At 44.5% G+C, this 10164-nt stretch overlaps 1 pseudogene; it reads left to right on the top strand.

Moving 5' to 3' along the window:
* Positions 1 to 5203: 5203 nt before the first annotated feature.
* Ndufb4-ps7 (NADH:ubiquinone oxidoreductase subunit B4, pseudogene 7) lies at positions 5204 to 5912 on the top strand (annotated as a pseudogene).
* Positions 5913 to 10164: the final 4252 nt, after the last annotated feature.

The raw sequence follows: 10164 nt of genomic DNA, 5'->3' as shown, positions 1-10164 counted from the left end.
GGTGCCAGAGCAGAACGCCTCAAGCCCTCCACCATCTCCGGGGACGCATTCCCTCTGGCAAGGCGCCATGTCCTAAGGCACCATGACCTTCCCAGATGGTGCCACCCACTGGGAACCAAGTGTTTCAAACATGCGAGCCTTTGGCAGACATTTTCCATCTAAATCACAGTCGCAGTGCCACACCACATACTTAGGAAACAAATGCAGACGAGTTACATAATGATTGAAACCCCGTAGCTGCTGATCAAGAAAGCAAAACCCTATACTGCTGTGTAGTCAAGGAAGCTCGGGAGCTAGGAGGCAGCCCAGTTGGTAAAGTACTTACAGGAAAAGCATGAGGAGCTGAGCTGAGTCCCAGCACTGACATTTTAAAGCTGGGAATGTTGGCATACTCAACATAAGGACATAGGGACCGAAGGATCCTTGGGAATCCCTGGATACCCCGTCTAGTCAAGTCAGAGAGCTCCGAGTTCAGCAAGAGACTCTCATGTAAGGTAACAACACTTGAGGAAGGCACTTGACCTTGCCCTCTGACCTGAAAACACACACACACACACACACACACACACACACACACTCATATACACAGACCTGCACATGCCAAAAAAGAGCTCAAGTTAAAAATAATAATAATTACAACGAACCCTACCTAAGAAGAGTGAATCGTGCCTTGAGCAGAAGGCACTATAACCCGTTCCACAGCAGGCATGTGCTTCCTATGGGAAAGAAATCCAAAGGAACTGTTTACAGACCTGAGGACCAGGCAAATGTACACCCAGCAAATTTTAGACGGCTGAGCAATTTAACTTAAAAATTAATTGTAAGGGCCTCCAAAATAAATTCTTACAATGTTTAGGATGATTTAGGAAGATTTTTTAAAAAGTAAGTAAAAAGGTATACTCAGAAATAATTAAATACTATTAATAAAAAAATGTTTTAAAACAAGGTCATTCTATGGAGCTCTGGCTATCCTAGACCTCACTAGGTAAACCAGGCTGGCCTTGAACTCATAGAGATCTGCTCGCCTCTGCCTCCTAAGATTAAAGTCATGAGATATCATGCTTAGGTATCACTGAACATCTTAACCCTCACCATAGAAGTTAAGCAACAAATTGAACATAGCTAAGTAAAGAAAGAATTAGAGAGCAGCGCCTTGGAGGTCCCATGGATCTGTGTCTTGCTTCAACAGTGTTTGGACAGAACAGACCCAGGGGATTCCCACTTTATTAGCTTCCGGCCAACTTACAAGTCTCTCCAGTTGCAGCCTCCAGGACCATCAGCCAGCACCGTCTTCACCCATACTCCAGATCAGCCATGACCTCTCAGATTTGTCAGAATTATTCCACTGAAGTGGAAGCTGCTGGGGGCAGCGTGCACTCTTCCAGGATGTGCAGAAGCCATCTCAAGTAGAATGGGGTAAAACCCTGGAGGCCATGGAAGCTGCCTTGGCGCTGCAGAAGAACTGGAACCAGGCCCTCTTGGATCTGCATGCCCTGGGCTCTGCCCTCACAGACCCTCGTCTCTGTGACTTCTTAGAAAGCCACTTCCTGGATAAGGAAGTAAAGCCCATCAAGAAAATGGGCACCACCTGACCAACCTCCGTAGGCTGGCAGTGCCAACAACCAGAGCAGACTGGTGTGGCCCAGGCATCTCTGCGTGAGTATCTCTCTGAGTGCCTCACTCTTAAGCACGACTAAGAGGCCTCTGTGCCTTCCAAGGGGCTCCCTCCTCTGCTCTGCACCAGCTGCCTCAGGACCCGAATGAGCCTCTCAAGCCACTAGGCAGCTTTGTAACCACCCTAGGGTCTCTCCCAAGTCTTGGACCAAGTAAAAATAAAGCCTTTTGAAGCAGAAAAAGAAAGAAAGAAAGAAAGGAAGGAAGGAAGGAAGAATTAAAAGATAAACTAAGAAATTAGCGGAAGCAAAAGACAAATAGCTGAAGATATGAAAATGTGAATAGAAGTTATAAAACATGGAAAATGAAATTTTACACTCCCAAAGCAAATAACACAAAGGGCAGAAGCACAGTCAGTCGTCCAACGTAACATGGCGCAGGATGCTGAAAGCTATTTTCTTAGAGTACGTTAAATTCTCAGCAAGGTATGTAAAAAAAAATTACGTGAAAGCAAATATGAAACATAGATAGATGGAAGCCATAAATAATGCTTGGGACACACAGAAGCAAAGTCTAATACACTGAAAGCCGACGTCCTCCCTAGAAAGAACACAAGGGTCTTTGTGAACATGGTGAACTTTGAAGTCACCAAGCTAAGTGAAAGAAGCCCTATTTATATTAAATGTTTAGAATGAGCAAGTCTACAGTGGTGCAAAGTAGATTAGTGGCTACCACACATTGAGAGAGTAGGGAAATAGGGACTATCTGATCAACACCAACAACAGGAAAAAAATTCAAACTGGACATGAATTTCTTGTGGACCATGGATGTCAAAGGGAAATGGAATAGAATCTTTAAGGAGCTAGGGAAAATAACTACCAATGTGGCAAAGGTGAGTTTCTAAGCAGCCATCACTAATCATGAGTGCACAGATGACTACATTTCCCAGCTTCCTTTGGAACTCTATTTCTACCAACACAATGTAATAAAAATTGTATGTGTCTCTTCTATATGTCAGGAAAAATGCACACAAATACATGCAAACACACACACACACACGCACACACACACACACAAAGTCAAATATATTCAGTAGTCATTGCTCTCTCTTAAAAGGACTCAAGTATGGCTAAATTATAAAATTGGAAGAGGCAAGGGTTTTACTGCTGTGAAGAGACACCATGACCAAGGCAACTCTTATAAGGACAGTGCTTACAGGTTCAGAGGTTCAGTCCATTATCATCAAGGCAGGAGCATGGCAGCATCCAAGCAGGCATGGGGCAGTCAGAGATGAGAGTTCTACATCTTCATCCGAAGGCAGCCAGCAGAATCCTGGCTTCCAGGCAGCTAGAGGGTCTTAAAGCCCACACCTACAGTGACACACCTACTCCAACAGGGCCACACCTTCTAATAGTGCCACTCCCTGGGCCCAGCATATGCAAACCATCATACTCTCTAAGTCACAGGTTAGACTTAAATGAATGGGAAGTTCATTTAAATTATGCTAAGCCCCAGAGACCAGACCGTGGTTGTAAGGGAGGGAAATGGCAGGAAGTTGGCACAAACAGTCATTATGCATACTGGCTAGAATCTGAGACAGCATCTAAGAAGGGCCATAGATGTGATCACTTCTTTTCTGAAAAAATTACTAGGAAATGTAGTTCAACAAAAGGAAATGGATCCGCAGGAAGGTTTGAGAAGCCAACAGCAATGGAAGAATAGAGAAGGCACTGCCATATTTTGATTCTAGATCTAAATTTTAATTTATGATAACAAGGTATAAATAAAACAGTAAATTAAATACATAAAATTACAGGTAGGCATATAGTAGGAAGCAGGGCATGCTGGGCTCTTAGTATTACTTAGTACATAGATAAAAATAAGGATTGTAGCCGGGCAACAGTAATTCATGTGTTTAATCCAGTGCTTGGGAGGCAGAGTCAGGCAAATCCCTGAGTTAGAGGCCAGCCTGGTCTACAGAACAAGTTCCAGGACAATCAGGGCAAGACAAAGAAATCCTGTCTCAAAACAAAACAAGGACTACCTTAAGACATTGCTAACAAAACGAAAATAAAACGAACATTTAAAATTTTAGTGTTTATTTCCAAGAAAATACAGGGTGAGGCCCGGGCCAGGATGGCCCAGTGTGTGCTCCTAAGTCCCAGAGAACCATCACAACTATTGTTAGTTTCCGTTGGTTGTAACAAGGCTCAGTGAACATTGATGAGGACATAAAACAATTAGGAAGGAGGTAGAGAGGTGAACAGGGCAAGCAGACTAATGATAAAACGTAAAGAATATGTGCCAGCTTCTTGAGAAAGGGTTTTGTATGCCACATGTAAATCCAGCTGAGATCCAACTCTGCTCTTCGCCTAAATTAGGACAGAGATCCTTGGCTAAAGGTGATGGTTTGAATGAAAAATGGCCCCCATAGGCTCGTAGAGAGTGTCACTATTAGGAGGTGTGGCCTTGTTGGAGGAAGTGTGTCACTGAAGTCTCAGATGCTCAAGTGCTCAGATGATTTGAGGTCTCAGATGCTCAAGTCAGGTCAGTCACTCTCTCTTCCTACTGCCTGCTGATCCAGATGTAGAACTCTTGGTCCCTTCTCCAATACCACGTCTGTACACACGCTGCCATGCTCTCCCGTCGTGATGTTAACGGACTAAATCTCCGATCCTGTAAGCCAGTACCGGTTAAATGCTTCCCTTTATAAGAGTTGCTGTGGTCATGGCTTCTCTTCACAGAAATAGAAACCCTAACGAAGAACCACAGTTATCACTCACTGAAAAACCAGAGCGCAGTTTGACAGTTTCTCAAAATATTAAGTGTGACGTTGCCACATGGCCCAGCTATTCTTCCTATGGATATATCCCAGAGACACGAGAATACATGTCCACATAAAAGTTTGCACAAAACTATTGACAGTAACATCCCCAAATAAGCATAAAGAAAACAGCCTTGGCCTTCGCTAACTGATTAATAGACAAAATATGGCATACCCACATTCTATTATACAACCATAAAAAGTAACAAAATATTGAGCCATTTTACAATGTGATGCGCCTTGGAAACACTGTATTAAGTGAGAAGGCAGACAGAAGATCATATATAACCTGCTCCTGTTTATGCTAAACATCAAGAAAAGAAGGTTAGTGGTAGCTACATATGCAGGGAGTAGGGAAATGGAGAGGAAATGCTGGTGGAAATTTAGTTCCCTTTTGGGCAATGACCAGCATATTTGGGTAATGATTGTATGGTTCTGGGAACACACTGAGAACCATTGCCAACCACCCTCCCACCCCCAAAGTACTACAAACCAAAGATTTGGGGAAATCTTTCAAAAGAATTCGAACATTGGGCCAGGAAAATGGCTCAGCAGATAAAGGCTCTTGCTGCTAAGCTTGACAACTTAATTTGATCCTTAGGACTCACACGGGATAGAGCCAGTTCCTCCCAGTCGTCCTATGACAGCACACACACACACACCACACACAAAATAGAATGTAATAAACAGGTTTTTGGGTTTTTTTATTTACTTGTTTGTTTTTGTTTTTGGGCTTTTTTGTTTTTGGGGCTTTTTTGGTTTTTATTTATTTATTTATTTATTTATTTATTTATTTTTGTTGTTGTTGTTGTTGCTGTTATTGTTGTTGTTGTTTTGAGCTGAGGACAAAACCCAGGGCCTTGCGCTTGCTAGGCAAGTGCCTTACCACTGAGCTAAATCCCCAATCCCATAGACAGGTTTTTAAAGGGAGTGTTGGGAGCCAAGATGTTGGGTTCCAAGTATAGACCTGTACCCCTGGCCACTCTCCCCAGTACCCTCAACCCTGCAGAGTAGGACCGTGTCTCTGGAGACCTGAAAGGCACAGGTCAGGTTGAGTGCTTGACCATAAGGGCCCGGCTTAAACAGGAATATCTGCTTTAGTACAAAGACCCCAAACGCCAAACACACACCGAGGATCCTGCCTTGATTCATTAGACCTATGCAAGATCAGCAGATATTTATCCTGATTTCAGACCCACTCCCAAGAACTCACTTTTAGGAGCTGTGGCAGGTTTTGGGGCCTTCCATCTTCCGGTATTATGTTTTAAAAACAGACAAGGACAGAAAGGAAAGACTTATCCAGGAAAGAAAATTGGACAGAAAATTTAGCATCTCCTACTAAGTTTGGCAAGGATGATTCAATTCTTGCGCAAACAAATCTCTTATTAATCACTGAAAAAAAATAAAGGGAGTGATGATGACAGCTAGTGAGTTTACACTTACAGAGGTTTCTTCAGAGGGCCAGTGCTTAAGGTCCCTGATCTTGATCCCGGGAAACTGTGGCTCTAGAGAGCTCGCAACCCGCTGTCCACCATGGGAAACCCAAGGGACTGGGCCCAGGCTGCCGCTCCTCCAGTGTCATATATCACAACAGTAAAAACTCAGACCATAAACCTACATTTCCATACATCCCAGACAAAAAATAAACACAGACGAGTATTTCTAATCCCGCTTTGCTTTTGGAAAGGGCTGGTTAGATTGCATGCTCCATGAAAGGATGGGTGTGCCCTTCTCCAGAGGACTCCCTCACGCTGAAGGGCACAAGTTCTCTCATCTGAAAGATGCACGATCCAGCTGTTCCCTTTCTCTGCTGAAACTTCTCCGCCAACCTCTGGGGAACTAAGGAGAGAAAGACAAGGTTTAATTATTGTGACCCGAGCCTGTTCCTCCCAATGAGGAGAGGGTCTTTTGTATGTACACCCAAGATAATAACTTCTTTTAACCACCAGTGATCTGTCATTCTAAGTTTCTGTTTATAATTTCAGAAGTATTTTATCTTTTAGGTCTTTTTTTTAATGTAATATATCGAGGGCTGATAAACTGAGAGCTAAATGTTTTAAGACCTCTACAGTCATAATCACTAAGTGCTTAATTTCAAAACACACACCATTCATCTGCTCCCTTGGGGATGAAGCAGCCATCACAGACTTCTGCCCAGGCACCAGGCCAGAAATCTTCCTGGGCCTTTTGCATATTTGAACCCCTATGGCAGCTAACTCTCGCACTGAGTTTCCCAGTCTGTCCGCAAGAAGATCTTTCCTTCTGCATGCAAATCCCGAGGGCCCATCTCACAATGGAGTCAAGCCCAGGCTACCAGACATACTTCTGCCAGGTCCCCTGCTGCTCTACCACTAGAAATGCCACCTGGAGAGCCTCGGGGGACACTTGTCTGGGAGTCCTTGTCAACTCTTTCTGAGTCCACAGGGATTCCCCCATGCCCAGAGGCTGGCTGATTTCCAGGGTGTAGCAGTGTTTAGTTCTGTCCTAGTGGGAGCCAGTTTAATTTGTGTCAAGATGAAGGAGAGCTGGAGACAAGCATTTAATCCCAGCATTTATGGGGAGGAGGCACATGGATGTCTGTTAGTTCAAGACCGGCCAGATCTGCATAGCGAGTTCAGAGCCAGTCAAGTGTACATAGTGAGATGCTGATAAAGAAAGAAAGAGATGGAGAGATAAGTGGGGAAAGAGAAGGAGAGAGAGAGAGAGAGAGAGAGAGAGAGAGAGAGAGAGAGCGCCACATAACCTAAGATAATCTAAAGACATATGGGCTTCAGTTAATGATTAGCTCTCCTGCAGGAACAAAGCAGGAATGGCACAGACTGCCTGGGGTCTGGCTGGAGATGGAAGTCAGACTTAACTGGCACTTTTCTCTCTGGTATAGAGCAGGACAGGGAAGTTGAGCCAGCATTCATCAGACAATGACTCTCCAAGTTTCAACCATAGGGGAGAAATGTACAAAATGGAGAAGCAAAAGCTTCCCAGACAGAACTATTGCCACGTGTGCATAAGCTCATATGTCAAAAAGAAGGCATCATACTGTAAGTTAAAACTGGACAAGAAATATACACCCCTGTTTGATTTGGTATAAAGAAATTCAGAAACTTCTTACTACATGCCTTTTTCAGATCTATTTTTAGTGCTTTTAAACTGTGTTGTATTAGTCAGGGTTACTAATGCAGTGACGAACCACCATGACTAAAGCAAGTTGGAGAGGAAAGGGTTTATTTGACCTACACTGCCACATCAGAGTTCATCCTTGGAGAAACTCAGGACAAGAACTGAAGCAGGGCAAGAATCTGGAGACAGAAGCTGATGCAGAGGTCATGGAGGGATGCTGCTTATTGGTTTGCTACCCAAGGCTTGCTCAGCCTGCTTTCTCATAGAACCCAGAACCACCAGCCCAGGGATGGCACCACCCACAATGGAAAAAGGCAGGAGAGAAGGCTCAGGAGTTCAGGCATGCAATACTCTTGAAATCATTTCCAGCTCCCATCTCAGACAACTCACAGTTACCTGTAACTAACTCCAGGGGCCCAACAGTTCTGGCTTCCAATGACACCTGCACCTGTGAACACACACACACACACACACACACACACACACACACACACACACACACACACACAATTAAAAATAATAAAAAAAGTCTTTAAAAATAGAAAAGAAGTAAGCCCAGCACATAGACGCAGACAGATCTTGGTGAGTTGTAGGTCAGCCTCGTCTACAAAGCAAGTTCTAGGATGGTGAGGGCTATTACACAGAGAAAACATGTCTTGGGAAAAAAAGAAGAGGAGGAGGAAGGGGGGAGGAGAAGGAGAGGAGGAGGAGAGGGAAGAGGAGGAGGAGGAGGAGGAACCAAAAGGACAGACCAGGAAAGAAAGGGAGAAGAAAAGAATGATCTACCACATTAAATAAGATGGTGAGAACAGGCTCCCAGGAGTGAGACCCAGAAAGACTGCAGGAGAGGGGTAAGATGCGGATGCCGAGGATGACAGACAGCGAGGCAGATATAGCTGTTCACTGTCAAGGAGAGCTGAGCTTCCCTAAGGACATCTAGCAATGTCTGGAGAAAACTTCAATTGTCATAACTGTGGGAGTTGTGATTGCCACCTAGAAAAGAGAGGTCAGAGAGGCTGCTAACATCTTATAATGGACCAAGCAGCCCCCCAAAGCAGAGTCCTTAAGTGCCACTGAAGAATCCTGAGCTGGAGCAAAGCCCTGAGGTTACAAGGAAAGTGTCAGAGACAGAATCCTCCTTCTGTCTGCCTAGGATTCTTCAGCAAGCTACCCTTGATTTGCCTCCCTCCCCGACCCCCACACACACACCACAGCAATTCCCTCAGTGGACACTGGTTCTCACTATCAATGCCCAACACAAGGCAGTTTTCCTAACAGCCCTGTGTCACACATGGCTCTCTCTTTCCACACTGGTCTGAATTTCCCATGACCATACATAGCCCTGTTCATTCTTCCTTCGTTCCTCCACCACACCACCACCAAAGCCCTACACGGATGGTCCCACAAAGATGGTGGGAACCATGGCTGGTTAGGGCTCTATTTGTATCTCAATTGATGATGGTGGTGTGCAGTGGAAAGGAAGGTGGATCTTTTTCTCTTTTTCGAGAAGCTGTAGGCTGGGGATGTCACCCAGTGGGAGGGCACATGCACAAGATGCCAGTGGGAGAAAAACCTCTTGGGGATGAGGCATTAGTTGTGAGCAGAGGGTTCAAGGCAGTAAGTCGCCCATCTCTGAGCTGGCCCATGGGCAGACACCAGAAACATCCTGGAGTCTCCATCTCTTGCAGTCTTCTTATTTCTGTCTCCACTTTTGTGACTGCACAGTAATTGCTCTGTAAATGTTTGCTGAGCAAAACTGTTAAAAAAACAGAACTGTCTGACACAGGGCTTTGCTGCAGACTTCAAACCCACAGTATAATATATATCAGGAGGCAGGAGAATGTGTGGTATATTTGAGGAAGTGTGACCAACTCAATTTAGCTAAGACATCACTCAAGTTTGGGAGGGCAGAGAGCAATTAAATAAGAAGCTGAGGTGATCGTATAATATTTAATAGCAAGGGCTGTTATGAAAATTAGCACATAAATCCACATGTTTCAGACACTTACACTATAACCCTTCATAACCATCATGCACACTAGATGAGATTTGTGTGGCGAGCCCCAGGCAGACATTGTGGTCAGGCCTGAGTGTCACACCAGTTTGGGTGTGAACCCGGCCATGCTAGCACTCCCAGATGGAGACCTTATTTAAGTCATGTAAGTTCCATGCCTAGAGCTTCAAAATGAGGGTGCTAACTACAATGTCTGCCTCCCCTCAACAATGCCAAGCCCAGAGCGTTGCTGAGAGGACAGAAGATACAATTCCATGGGCACACGATGTCTGGAGAGCTTTCCCTTCTTACATGATGTCTGTGTGCTGAGAGGACTGGACTGAAACTGCTGAATCGTCTTTGGTGTTTGCTATGGGACCGAACTGCTGACAAAGAAGATTGAGCTCACCCCCAAAGAACTATTGATAAACAGCCTCTCTTCCCCCATATCCTAATAACTTTTCTCTTTTACTACCTCTGGTGCATGGTGGGCAAGAGAAGAGGTTGAACATTTCCTATAAGAGGCTGCAGAAAGTTTATGCCTACAAACAGTTGGTGTAATTCTATAAATTTTATATAGGTTTATGCCTGAAACACAGAAACATTCAAAACAAGA

The sequence above is a fragment of the Rattus norvegicus genome, chromosome 4 (assembly GCF_021556685.1).
Source record: "Rattus norvegicus strain SHRSP/BbbUtx chromosome 4, alternate assembly SHRSP_T2T, whole genome shotgun sequence".
NCBI classification, from domain to species: domain Eukaryota; kingdom Metazoa; phylum Chordata; class Mammalia; order Rodentia; family Muridae; genus Rattus; species Rattus norvegicus.
Note: the sequence above shows the minus strand (reverse complement) of the source record. Positions and strands in the feature narration are given on the sequence as shown.